At 41.7% G+C, this 14,683-nt stretch overlaps 1 protein-coding gene and 1 pseudogene across 3 annotated transcripts in view; one reads left to right on the top strand and one right to left on the bottom strand.

Annotated features, from left to right (window-relative positions):
- Positions 1-5,035: 5,035 nt before the first annotated feature.
- Positions 5,036-5,371, bottom strand: LOC142433096 (E3 ubiquitin-protein ligase RBX1 pseudogene; annotated as a pseudogene).
- A 3,341-nt stretch (positions 5,372-8,712) lies between these two features.
- Positions 8,713-14,683, top strand: part of RERE (arginine-glutamic acid dipeptide repeats) — a 535,168-nt gene continuing 529,197 nt past the window's right edge. For 2 of the 3 annotated variants that reach the window (XM_075550652.1, XM_075550645.1), the window contains exon 1: positions 8,713-9,273. The gene's annotated coding sequence lies outside the window, so the exon portion shown is untranslated. The remainder of the gene's footprint in view (positions 9,274-14,683) is intronic. The other variant, XM_075550656.1, reaches the window with a different exon arrangement.

Below are 14,683 nucleotides of genomic sequence, written 5' to 3'. Positions count from 1 at the left end.
TGTTCGCTGTCTAGACAAAACAGGGTTTGGGGAAAAATTTAAGTCCCATTATTATGCTCTCAGTATCCCTAGGATACACCACCTTGCCTCCAAGGTAAACCTAAGTCATTTACCAACAGATGCAGAGGAAATGCTTATCTTGAAGTGCAGCTTTCTCCAGGGTGGAACTTGCTAGCTCTCTGGCTTTGCTCAGTGAACGTTGGACAGCTGTTTATAACAGGAACTGTGGAATAGCAAGTCTGTCTTGGGGAAATGGCAGGGCGACAGGGGGAGGAGGACTGCTAATTATCACGCTTGGAACTGGGCCAGGACCAGGGAAGTCAGCACCTCCTCCCCGTGATTCTTTCACAAGGCCCTCAGAGGCTGCAATAACCACAAGTGGTCAGGAGTCAGATGTTGGCTTTAGATCTCATCCAAAAGGCATCCAGTGCCCTCAGACACCAAACATGCTGTGACATGAGCTAGGTGTGACTCCAGGGGAAGACCATTCACCCGCCCGGATCAAGGATATTGGCTTGGGTAGGATTTCCTTGGCAAGCAGACCCTCCTACTGGGGGTGGAATAAAACTCAGAGAGCCTGGACTTAATCACAAGCCTTACCCAAGGCCCGCAATTAGTCAGGCCCAAACAAAGAAAGCGGGTTTCTGATTTGGTGCTTTGGGGAAAGCGGGTTCACCTTTGGATGAACCTGCAAACGCATATTTTGTGCCCTCTGCAAGAAGCCCAAGAATCATCCATTTTTCCGTTCCAAGCACAGGAACTTCCGGGGGAAACCTGGGATCCTGACCCAAGGGAAGAAGCTGGAGAGGGAGCATTTCTGATTTACAACCAATTGTGAAGCGAATAACTACTGGGAGTAAATGCGGGACCTGGGAAAACTTTCCGTGGGAACATTGCTCAGCCTGGAAAAGTGCAATGGAAGGGAGGTGGCGCTCATTACGGGGCTGCATGTGCAGTACATAGCTTGGAAGCCAATTTCAAAGAAACTGCACAGAAGCAAGCTTCAGGCTGTTACAGGCTTGCTAGAGTACCCTAGGTCTGCTTCAGGCATTTTAGGAGAAAATAATTTACTTGTTTTAAAGCCTGAGTACTTCTAGAGCAGCAGTTCTCAACCTGGGGGTCGCGACCCCTTTGGGGGGTGGGACAACCATTTCACAGGGGTCGCCCGATTCATAACAGTAGCAAAATGACAGTGACGAAGTAGCAACAAAAATAATGTTATGGTTGGGCGGGCTCCCAACAACATGAGGAGCTGTATTTTATGGGTTGTGGCATTAGGGAGGTTGAGAACCACTGTTGTAGAGCGTTCTAAAGGCTAGTTAGTTACCCGCCACATGTTCAAAGAACTTAGTTGTTGCCCCCCCCCCCGATTATAAAAATTATACATGCTTGATATGAAAAGAAAAAAACCTAACAGGAATGTGAATGAAGTCAAAAGTCAATGTTGTGTTCCCTGGCCACTCTCCATTCTACAGGTGGACTTGGCAGACAGTTTGATGTATATATTACTAGACATTTAAAACGTATATATAAATTTGTGAGCTTTTAAATATAAATATACTTTACATAATTGTTGTGTGATGCGCTTCTCTCATTTAACTCTGAGTCACAGCTATCATTCCAGGTCAGGACTGAGTTCTTCCATGGTATATTAGCACCATAATTTATATGAATGTTCTTTATTGGTGAACTGTAGGTTCCTATAGGCTTCTCTATTCTAAATAATGCTGCAGACCATTTTAAGCATCTTTATGCACTTGTGGGAGAACAGTTGTAGAATTGGCTATCTAGAAGCAGGCTGCTGGGTCAAAGGGGATGGCTGCTTGACATTTGAACAGTATGGCTAAACGCATTCTAAAAAATGATCTGATTACACGCCTACAGAGTACAAAAATTCCTCTTTCACCACATCTTTCTCAATACTGGATATTACAAAGTAAAAAACTTAATTTCCTAATCAGAGTGTGGTTGGAATGGGGGGTGCCAGCCCCCCACCACTAATCGGGTTCAGTAAGCATAATTGTACGGTTGATCTATATAAAGATTATATTAAAGTCATAGAGAGCATGAGAGATGGAAGAGAGATTGAATTAATAGAGTCAAACACAATTCATGGTAGCATGCTCACCACAGGCCCGCTTGGTGGTCATCGTGCTGCAAGAGCAGGAGAGAGCCTCAACTTTATTGTTAACCAAGGGGTATATCTCCTTTGGGGGGCATGGTTACAGGTACCCACATGTCACAGGAAGGGGCAGTACAATAGGCACACACATCTTAGGAAGGGGATGTATGATAGGCATAAGCGTGACAGGAAGGGGATGAACTAGGGGTGTGCCCATAGGAATGGGAGGGTCTAGTGGTATACATGTGACAAGATGGTTGGACTCTAGATTCATGATGGCGGACTAACCTTGGTCACCTTTGGGTGGGTTTGACCTCTCTGGGGTCTCCTACAAGGAAACAACTACTATCCTTATCAGAAAGGAGTGGGCCCTGCTTGTTGTGGGATAAACAGTGGTGACTGCTGGCTCTGGATGGCTGATAACCCTTAGGGAGAATAACTCTGACTTACTTCTGATGACTTCCAAGTGTACAGTCAGTCATTTGCAAGCAGCTAAGTTTGGCACATATTTTGGAGAGACAACTTGGGAGAAATCCTTCTGTTTCCCACAAGAGAGACGATTCTAATATGTATTTATTTCATTATGTTTGTGTAAGTCTGGGTTGACCAGAAAAACAAATTCATTGACATTCATATGTGTATAAGAAAGAGTTTTATATAAAAGAGCAATTGTATATTGAGAAAACATACCAGCCCAGTCCAGATCAAATCCTTAAGTCTGATATTAGCCCATATGTCTGATACCAACTCTAAATTCCTCTTTAGAATTCATGCAGCACATGAAATGATGCCGAATTCAGGAAGGTCACAGGCCAGTGGGTAGAAGGTCTTGTAGATCCAGTGGCAGTGGAAGCATCTCAATGCTGGTGCAGGTCTCCATGTGTCTCCAACTCTCTGAGTCTCTCAACAGCAGAAAGGGAAGGCAGATAGCATGTGTGTCCTGCCTCCAGGGAGGAAGACAGGAGTTCCTAGAATCCTCAGGAGAAGGCCATGCCCACACAGAGGCCTCATTGGCTGTGACCTGATTGACAGGCTAGACTCCACCCCTTCGCTCAACTTAACAGGAGATTATATAACTGCCACAATGTTCTTGTGAACTTTCTCCAACACAAATTTAGTCCATTTCTTATTTTTAAAATTTAATTTTAATTAAAAATGACTTTATTGGGTTTCTTACAGCTCTTACAACATTCCACACATCAATTGTATCAAACATACTTGTACATATGTTGCCATCATTTTCTAAACAATTACTTTCTATTTGAGCCCTTGGTATCAGCTCCTCTTTTTTCCCTCTTCACCCCCTCCCACCCTCGTGACCCCTTGATGTTATAAATTATTATTGCTTTCATATCTTACACTGACTGCTGTCTCCCTTCACCCATGATTCTGTTGTTCATCCTCCTGGGGGTGGGTTGGGTTTATGTGAGCTTCCTTGCAATGGATTTCCCCTTTCTCTCCTCCTCCCTCTCTTCCTCCTATCCTCCTGGTATCCCTACTCCCACTTCTGTTCCTGAGGGATTTATCTGACCTGGATTCCATGTGTCGTGATCTCTTATCCGAGTTCATTTCTTATTGATTCTTCTGTTTACAAATCTGCAAGTGCTCTTTGTATTAAATAAGTTAATCCTTTATCACAGGTGTTAAAAATATCCCCTCTACTAGTTTGCCTGTTTCTTGCATTGTTCTGGTGTTTTCATAACATAGAGATGTAAAATCTTTATGCTGTGAAATTTATTATTTCCTTTAATGGCTTATGGGTCTCCTATCATGCTTAGAAAGAGCTTCTTCATCCTATAATTTTAGAAAGCTTTAGTACTGTTAATTTTTATGGTTCTGTTTTTACATCATTCAATATCTGACGTATCTACAGATGATGTTGTTGTTCCTAGGTGCCATGCAGGTGGTTCTGACTCATAGCAATCCTATGTCCAATGTCTGGTCCTGCGTCATCCTCACAGTTACACCTGTGCTTGGACCCATTGTTGCAACCACGGTGGAATCCATCTCCTTGAAGATCTTCCGCTTTTTCGCTGCTCCTCTACTTTATCAAGCATGACGTTCTTCTCTAGAGACTGGTCTTTCTTGACAACATGTCCAAAGCACTTGAGATAGAGTACTTGTCTCTAAGGAGCAGCATTCTGGCCATACTTTTTCCAAGACAGATCTGTTTGTCCTTCTAGCAGTCAGTGGTTCTTTCCACATTCTTCTCCAGCACCACAATTCAAGCGCATCGATTCATCTTTGGTTTTCCTTATTCAATACCCAACTTTCTCATGCCTATGAGGCCATTGAACATACCATGGTTTGGGTCAGGTGCACCTCAGCCCTCAAAGTAGCATTCTTGCTTTGCAACACTCTGAACAGTCCTGTGCAGATTTATCCAAAGTAGTGTGTCCTCTCATCTCTTGACTGCTGCTTCCATGAGCATTGATTGTGGAGGCAAGCGAGACAAAATCCCGGACAAGTTCAGCATTTTCTCCATTGATCATGATGTGACTTATTGGTCCCGTTGTGAGGATTTTGGTCTTCTTTACATTGAGTTGTAATCCATACTGGAAAAAAAAAGTGCCGCAGGTTGTTAATAAACCTTCTTCCAATCTTTTTCTTTCTCTCTCTCTTTTTTGCTTTCTTCCAATCTTGATGCCACACTCTTCTTCATATAATCCAGCTTCTTTGATGATTTGCTCAACATACAGATTGAATAAGTATGGTGAGAGAATGCAACTTTTTTTCCCGGAATCCAACTGGAATTTTATTTGACACAGAACATGATATGGTAGCATGAACATGACAAACTGAAAAGACAAGGCAGCGAAGACATGGTTCTATCTAATTATAATTAAGTAACAGGAGGGCAAGGCAGTAAATGAATAACCAAACATTGAAGCTTGATAGAAGAATTCATCTTTTCTAATGCCCATACTTTTGGACTTCCCACTCTGTTGTCCAATGTGGACACACCTGCTGTGTTTTGAGCCAGCAGAGATGCAGTGTAAATGAAAAGCCTGGTTACAGACGCCCCAGGCAATGGTACACGCTTCCGACGTGGCAGATGCCTGGTTAGCTTGACCTTCTATGCAGAGATCCATGATGTGGCCCCTGCAGATGGCACAGTTATCAACCACAAGCTCCCAAGCCCAGAGGGCAACTGTATCCCACTTTTTCACTTCAAAGCGCTTCTTGCCCGCGCCGCTGTTGGTGCCGCTCGCTCGGGGCATTCACATCCATCGCTGCCGCCATTGTTGAAACACAGCAAGAGAATGCAACCTCAATGCACCTTCCTTAAGGCAGCGTTCCCTTGTTCTGTTCACACAACCTCCCATTCATCCACGACCAAGTTCTGCATGAGCACAATGAAGTGTTTTGGATTTCTCATTCTTCTCAAAGCCATCCATAGATTGTTATGATCCACACAGTCAAATCCCTGGGCATAGGCAATAAAATACATATAAACATCTTTCTGGTATTTTCTGTTTTGAGCCAAGATCCATCTGACATCAGCAATACCTTGTCTCATGGTCTCTTCTGTTTTCAGCCTGAATCTCTGTCAGCTCCATGTCAATGAACTGATGTAATCATTGTTGGATTATAAACCCAAACTCACTGATATGGAGTAATTTCTGACTCACAGCAACCCGATAGGATAGGGTAGCCCCACCCTTGTCGGTTTCTGTATCTCTTTTTTGGGAGTAGAAAGCCTCCTTTTTCTCCCTCGGAGCAGCTGGTGGTTTTGAACTGCTAACTTGGAGGTTAGAGTAAACCACTACGCTATGATGGCTACAAGGTCAATTATAGAGGAGAACAATAAAGTACACACCAGTCAATTTAAAACCCAATCTACAAAAAACATTTTAAAATTAAATTTATCCGTATGTAATTTTTAACTTACTTGCCTAAGCATAGCTGGGATTCAGGTTTTGTTAGTTTGCTTTGCTTTCTTTTTTTTTCCTTTTTCTCATGTAGCTATCTGGTCGTTTTAGAATGACTTATTCTATAACACTCTTTCGCCCTGCTTATTTTAAATAATGTTAGACCCCTGTTGTTAACTTTGTAACCTACAAAAAGATACTTTTTGTATCTTTTGTATTTTTTTTAGTTATTTTATTTTTAAACAATTTATTAGGGGCTCATACAACTCTTATCATAGCTTTTGTACTTTTTTAACCTGCATAAACATACTTAAATAACTAATAAAAATCTCAGAAGTCTCATCTGATTCAATAGCCAAAGTATTCCTTATTTTCTAAAACTTGAAGAAAAGAGAATAAGGAAACCCTTTTAAATTTCATAGGGAAAAAATAAGCCCACTAGATACTTAACTCTTTAACCTTAAGGAAACAATTTAACTTTCCTAAACTCCAGTTTACTCACCTTTCAAAAGGAGATAGTAAGACACTTTGTGGGCTGTCCTGTGTGAGGCCCACATGGGCCAAGGAATGTTAGTGGGCTTAGCATCATGCTTGGGATATAAGAAGCTTTTACTCAATGGTTTCATAACTATTTTATGATCATTGTTATTACATTGTCAATTTCTCAGATCCTTGGAATCCTACAATGATTCTGTGGTGGGACCATATTCTTACCTGGGTTATTAAGATGAACTAAATCAAGTTTGCTAAGTTTGTGGCCCAGATAACATGTTATATCTATAATATGAAATTTCTGGGCTTTTAAGCTTCTTCATCTTGAGACCTTATCTCATTCCTGTTGAAAAGTAGTGCAATATCCATAGGCACTTCCTAGGGATGGAGTCTACTTATTCACCACAACAGTGTGGAGCCTTGCATGGGAATAGCACTTCTACAAATGTAGTTTTGATGGAAACTGAAGCCATCTGATTAATGTATTTGACTCTTTTTTCCCCCAAACAGATGTCAAGTAGTTCCATTCATACCAAGGATGTTGGAAGCAGCTTATTGAATTTATGTTTTCAAATTCAGCTCTCACATTATTAGATATACAGAACCATTTAACTCGTTTCCTCATTTCATAGCTGAAGGAATTATAGAAGACTTTTATTTCTTTTTTTTTTTGTAGAAGGCTTTTCTTGGTGAAAGTTACTCAGAAAGCTAATGACAGGACTCTTTTGGATCATAGTCCAATAATATCTGCTAATATAAATTATTCTTAAAAGAGTACGTTATGTGGAAAATATAATCTGAAATGAGAATTGAGAGAGAAAACTCACTTTACTTGAAACATGAGTGAATTATTTTGACCTGTATCACTTATTCTAATATCCACAGCTCTTAGCTTCTCCAGGAAGAGTGCATAGTGTAAGAATCATGACACCAATAAGCATTTACAGTATATTAACGAACCAACAATAGGTTGATGGTTCACCCTGATCAACCTGGATTCATGCCAGTTTCTGTGTAGGAAAAATCAATGTACACAATATGCATTTCAAAAATGGCTAATCATAACTAAAATTTCCAAGCCCTTAAATTGTATTACATAGACTATGAGGATTTTTGTATTTTTTTTCCTTAGAGGATTTTTGTATTTTATGGGCCCCTTGGGTATGCAATTATTAGCCTTTTTGAGAGTGGCATATAATAATACATTCTCCAACGGAAGATTCACCTCCCCTCCCCCGACTCCCCAGATTTTTTTATAATACACGGCATGTAGCTGGAGCTCTAGCTTTCTAAATAACCCTTCTGAATCTGAAGTGATGGTACCTTAAGGAGACTGTTCAGGCTTTCCAACTTCATTTTCCCCCTTCCTCAAATAAATTTTAATATAAATATCATTTTATTCTTCCTCAAATACATTGCTTAATCAATTTTGCGTTCCTATTTCTCACCATCTTTTGTCATATACATATTTCCTTAATTTTAACAAACTTTATTGGGATTGCCCAACACAACCTACGCCATCTCAACCATTCCTACATTCTATGTTGTGTGTGCCATTCATTAGTCAGTTCGTGCTATAAAGAGGCTCATGAGGATTTCCAAGAAATCTTTAAGCGAAACGTTCAAAATCATTCTATGTTTACACACCCCCATCCCACCCCTGCCCCACGAGCCTCCTGGGTTAGGAATCCGAGTCTGAAGCGACTGAAAAGGCGAATTGTGATCCAGGCAAACACGACGAGAGCAACTGGACTCCGCACAATCCTGCCCCTGCGGAGCCCCCAGCCCCGCCCCGCCCCGCCGGCCGCTCCGGATTCAGCTGCCGGGCCGGGTCCCTGTGCGTGCGTGCGTGCGTGCGTGCGTGCGTGTCGGGGGCGGGGGTGCAGGGAAAGCGACGTCGGTCCGGGTCGCGACCTGAGGCGGGTTTGAAGGAGCGGATGGGCACGCACAAAGACACATCCCTCCGCGGGGAACCCAGCTTGTGCTCCTAGAGCCCGGGGCCACAGCCACGGGGACACTTCGCCTTCCCCCAACCACCGCCTAGGCTCATTTTATTAAAAAGAGAAAGGGGGGAAAAAAACCCCAAAAAACCACCTCTTCTCTCAGCCCGCCTACCGCCCCTCATTGGCCCGGCCCCCTCGCAGGTCACGCCGAGCTGAGCCAATGAGGAGGCGCGATACTGCGAGGTGGGCCGGACCCGAGCGCAGAGTGGGCGGTGGGTCGGTGCAGCAGCCCCGCCGCGGCTCCGCCACCATCGCGGAGGCGCCGCTGCTCCCACAGACGCTCGCGAGTCGCCCCCCGCGCTCTTTCACTCCTCTTCCTCCCGCACTCTCTCAGACGCTCCTCTCGCCCGGGTTTCTGTACCCGTCTCCTCCTACCCCTTTCTCTCTCCCCCTTTCGCCTCCCACATTGTCTGCCTCATTTTCTCCCCTCGTTGAGGGTGGGGGGTGGTGGGAATCACCATCATCCTCAGGGAGACCCCTCGCCCTCAGGAAAAAAAAAAAGCAACAACAACAAAAAACCAGACATGAGCCTGGGCGCTTGTTTCTGAAGGCTTTGCCCGACGGAGGAGGAGAGAGGGTAGTTTAAAATCGCATTAAAGGTCACGGCAGGGAAGCTCCCCCACCCCCCACAGCCCTGCTCCTCCCGTCCCAGCGGGCCGCCCTCCTCGGCCCTGAGCCCGGCCGCCCGCAGCCCTGCCAGCGGCCCTCCCGCCCCGTGCCCTCCACTTCCGAGGAGCTGGGCCACAAACACCCCTATATTGATGGTGTAGCGCATTAGGGGAAGGTAAGTCTCTCACTTGCCTGCGCCGTGTTGGGAGGTATTTTTTGCCTCCCCAACCTGGTTTTGGGGCGTTGGGTGGGGGGAGAGGGTCGGTGGTGAAACCCCTCTTCCAATGGGATCTGGAAAGAAAAAGGCTGGAAAGAAGCAGCCCAGGTCGAGTGAGGCCAGGGCAGGTTAGACGGGTGTGTTAGGAAAGGGAAGAAAGGATCTGGGATATCTTTGGTCCTGCCCGGAGCAGGTCACTGCCCTACTTGCCTTCTGACCCCTGTTGTTTTCTTTGCTGCCTATTCATGCTCTGGATGTGCTTGCTTGAGGTTCAACTGTTTTATGGGACTAAATTACTGACTGAACTGGGGGAGGAAGGAAAGTCAAGGATTGCAACTGCAAATATCTTGGAATGTTTCTGGATTTCAGGGTTCTTTTGGGGAGGATTTTTAAAGTCTTAATTTTTACACGAGGGGAAGATTACCTCCTGGCATTCTATTTCCAGTTCTCTGTCCTGTTAGATTAGAAAATAGTGAAACCCCGGATCAATAGAATTCTTACAATTATTTCTTAATTCACCTTTCTGGAGGAGAGTGACTTTTTTTTTTTAAGTTTATGGTTATGGAAAGAAGATGAGAGGTGTGTGTGGTGGTGAGGGGCAGAGTTTTGCAGGTTCCTTCTAAAGTGGTTGTCTAAGAAGTTGCTGAAAGGAAAACAAAATGATTCATTGTTGAATTGTCATTTCCCTCTGTCTCCTTTCCAAGATGTACTTCTAATTTTTTTCTGGATTCCAGACTTCAAACATTGATTTACGCTATATGTGTCCTTGAGAGAGTCAGGGTCTAAATGTTTCAGTATGTCTTGCTATTTTAAGGTACCTTTAGAAAGTAGTTTTGTATGATTCCTGAAATAGCTTTCACTAAAGCAGTTTTTTTTTGAAACACAAAAAGGTAACTAGTCAAAAGGAAACTTTATGAATCACAAAATAGACATTTTAATGTAACAAATTAGTGCATCTTATCTTTGGACTTGAAACAGTTTTAATTATTGTTTTCCATTTAAAGAGAAACCTTTTTGTCTGAAGTACACTGATAATTCTTTTCTGAGGCTTTTGGGGGAGGGGAAAGAGGATAGATTTGTACAATAATACAATCATCTTTGGGTAGCTGTCTCCTTTCATGTATTTGGCTTGTTGAGTTAATTTCACTGTAAATTACCAGCCAGTTTTGATTTTGATGGCGTAGGGTGGGTTGAACGCTGGTTTCCACCTCTCCCTGTTGTTGAGGTCGAAGGGAAAAGAGGCAGACACACACACACACACACACACACACACACACACAATACCAGGCTGAGGGCTCATTGTTCTTCCATACACACATTCATTCTTCCCCATATTTGGGACTAGGTTTGCACAGAAAAACACATCTCTTTTTGGGAGAGAGGAAAGAAGATGGGGGAAGGGAAGGTGCTTTTCTTTTTCAGCTTGCTATCACCCATCTCTTGTCTGGTCTTTTTTGCAACCTTGCAAGAGGCAGAAGATTACATCGGAAACTATAGGACACTCAAAAACATGTTCAGAGTCTCCTCTTCCCCACCTCTCGTTCTTCCCTCTGCAGCCCTGGTGTCTGCTGCTCTTGTGTTTTGTGTCTGTAAAGATAAAACCCCACATTGTATGTTGTGTGGCCTGACACTCAGCTTTCCTTTTGCTCATTGACCCTTACTTGGTTGGGCACAGTGATTTGTTCACTTGGCTCCTATTGTCAAACATGTGACCGGGGTTTTCTTTTCTAGGTAGAAATAGATTATCTCAGTTATCTTGGAGTTCAAGACTATAAAGATCATTTATATTTCAGGTTATTATTTGGCAAAATGATATGTATGTGTGTTTTCTCAGTTCTTCGTGGTTTGATGATTTGATGGTGAGGTATTTTGGTTATTGAGCTGTCAATGTCCTTTTTGTTTGTTTTATAAATAAAGAGTTAGAAGAAAAGCTTTGGTTTTCTGTTTTGGGGGCTTGTATGTAGAGGTGTCTTTGAAAACTGGACAGGGAATGGGCTGAGAGTACCCACATGGGTTAGCCCTTCACCCTGGGCCCAGGGTGGAGGCTTGGGGCGTGGGGGATAGGATGGGTTATGGAATAGCACCTTCTACTGGTTAATTGCTGTGAAGGATGGGGGAAGGGCTTAACGGCTGAGGCTTAATGATTTTCTTTTGAAGGCAGTGGTAGTGCCTTTTTGCAAATGCCACTTTCCCTAGCTGCTAACACAGATGCCCTTTGACAGTTACGGTTGCATCAGGGCTTTATTGCATTATTGACTGTGCCTGACATTAATTTGTTCTATTATCAGAAGCATTTATACATTGTGACTTCCCAGGTCTCCTTTGAATTAATACTCTTTCCATCTTACAAGAGAAATATAATTTGTTTTCAAAACCAAACCAAACCAAAGTAAGGGGTTCATTTGCATTCTGGCTTTGAGAAGTCTTTTTTTTTTTTTTTAAGTGTTTGCTAGGCTAGTAATAAAACCTAGACATCTATCCGATGGAAAAGAAAATGCTGGCTCTGGATAGTGTTTTTCATAGGGGTTGAATACCCAGCCTAAGAATTGTGGGTATGGTGGTGTTTCAGTAATTTTGCAAATGTGATGGTATTGTTTTCATTAGTTGTAAAAACCTAAAATTAAGCTTGATAGAATGTCTCATTCTACAGACTTACAACCCCCCCACCCCCACTCCCAAATGACTATCAGAAGGAAGTATGTATGATGCAGACCAGCAGTTCTCAACCTGTGGGTTGTGATTCTTTTGGGGGTCGAACAACACTCTCACAGGGGTCGCCCGATTTATAACAGTAGCAAAATTACAGTTATGAAGTAGCAACGAAAATAATTTTATGGTTGGGGAGTCACCACAACATGAGGAACCTGTATTAAAGGGTTATGACATTAGGAAGGTTGAGAACCACTGATAGAAGAGGGCCAAATTCATACCCAGAGGCTTCAAAACTAGGGCAGTTTCAGAGACAATCACTGGACAATTGCCTCCGAGGATTTTTATGATCACATATCCTGACCCATCTCAATTGTTTTTATGAAATGATCTATCAGAGAGGAATTGGAGTGCTAAGAGGGACTCAGGATGTATGATAAACATCTGTTCCAGACTGGCTACTGCTCCTAGAAGTGTGGCTTCTGACTCATTTCCCCAACTTAAAATGTAATCTCTGAAGTTGAGTATTTTTCACAATGAGATGTGAACAATTAAAGTAGGAATAGAGTCAGGTAATTTCAGTCCAGTATATTATCTGCCAGTGTTTTGTTGAAAGGAAACTGGGGTTACAGAACCTATTCACAATAAAAAGGTATCCAAATCAAGAAATAAAATACACCTATTAACTTTTTCAACTTTGATTTATTAGCCAACGTTTTAAAGCAGTAATCACTGTCAGGTTCTGCAGTAATTGTGCATAATCGTGAACAGATATTTTACAGAATTGTGCCAGGTTCTGTAACACACACACACACACACACACACACACGATTTATGCCCTCCTAAAAGGTTATGTAGTGGAGGCCTGGTGGTATAGTGGTTATGCTTTTGAGTTGTGATCCACAAGGTCTGAAGTTCAGACCCATCAGCCACCTTTGTATGCCGCTTGTAAACAGTTCCAGTCTCAGAAACTCACAGGGGCAGTTCTACTCTGTTCTATAGGGTCCACATTGATTCAGTGGCTATGAGTTTGGTTTTTTTAAGAAAAGGTTATGTATGTTGAATATTATTATAGATTTAGTAAGCATCCATTACTTTTAAAGTTAGTTTAAAACCTTTAACATCCAGTTCAAATCTCAGTAATAAAAAACAAAACATTTAAGTAATAAAATAAATTGTATATACCAAGTTCTTTTGGGAAAAGCATGCTTTCCTACTAACTGCTTTTGGCAGCTTCTTTTGCAGATAATTTAAAGGTTAAGATAGAAAATTCAGCTATTTAAGTGAGTGTAATCTAGTGTGAACTTCATTATACACACCCACTTGGAAAAATATACTATTGTCTTACATAATCAATATCTGCTGCTATTCTACTCTAGTTGATCAGAGACTGTTAACAGCCAGCAATTCAGCTTGAGTTGTATTTAAATATTGTTAATTCTATGTATACATAATTATTCCAAAGATACACCTTGTCTTATTTAAATGTGAATTTGTGGGTGAGCTTGTTGGCTTATGTTTGGTTTTTTTTTTTTAAAGCTCTTTCTTTTTTGTTTTATTTTCATTTTATTTATTTATTTTTAAACATTTTATTAGGGACTCATACAACTCTTATCACAATCCATACATACATCAATTGTGTAAAGCACATCTGTACATTCTTTGCCCTCATCGTTTGGTTTGTTTTTTAATAGTTCTAGGATTTTATTTTATTTTTTTAATGTATGAGAAATGAACATTTAAATAGGTGTTAGATAATTGTTAAGATTGTTAGCCTTTTATTTTTTCCAGACTTAGCTTTTTTATAAACACCTGACCACAAATAAGCCATGCCAAATAAAAAATATATTTATTAACTGGAGTTTGAATTTGAATTGTGATATATAAATAATTTGGTGTGCCAAATAGTGTAAGGTAAGCTAGGTCACTAGCCCAGATACCCACTGCCTTTGAGTCAATTTCTACTCATAGGAATCATATAGGATAGAGTAGTACGGCCTCTGGTTTTCCAAGATTTTAAGTCTATATGGGAGCAGACAGCTTCATCTTTCTCCTGGTGTAGTGACTGGTGAGTTAGCAGTGGGTGACCTTGTGGTTAGCAGTCAAATGCTTAGCCCAGGCAGATAGTACTGCTAACATAATATTTATGTTTTGAAAATAACTTGTTTTTGCCAGTATAACATAGTTTCCCATTTACAATTTAAGTGTGATTCCCCACCCCCTCATATGATTACATTACAATGATGTAATTGATCTCTAATTCATAGACCACTTGGCATTTAAGGAATGTTCATAGCTTATTTGCCTTGGGCTTTTTCATCAGAAGCTGAAATCATGCCCTAATTTTAAACTAGTTATACATGTGATTTCTTAGGGTTTAGTTAGCCCTATTTGTGAGTCATTAATGTAATCTAGCTGTGAACTTTATTATACATAGTGGGTTATGCTCTGTGCCATGGGAAAAAGATAAAGGTTTTCTACTTCCATAGATTTACAGTTTAGCAAACCAACAGGGGCAGTCCTACTCTCTCCTATAGGGTCACTGTGTTAGTCTGGGTAGACTAGAGAAACAAATTCATAGACACTCAGGTGTAAAGAGACTTTTATATAAAAGGGTAATTGTACATTAAGAAAACAACCCAGCCAGTCCCAAGTCCATAAGTCCAATGTTAGCCCATATGTCCGATACCAACCTATAAAGTTCTCTTCAGACTCACGA

The sequence above is a fragment of the Tenrec ecaudatus genome, chromosome 1 (assembly GCF_050624435.1).
Source record: "Tenrec ecaudatus isolate mTenEca1 chromosome 1, mTenEca1.hap1, whole genome shotgun sequence".
Taxonomy (NCBI): domain Eukaryota; kingdom Metazoa; phylum Chordata; class Mammalia; order Afrosoricida; family Tenrecidae; genus Tenrec; species Tenrec ecaudatus.
This window is presented reverse-complemented; position numbering and strand designations above follow the sequence as displayed.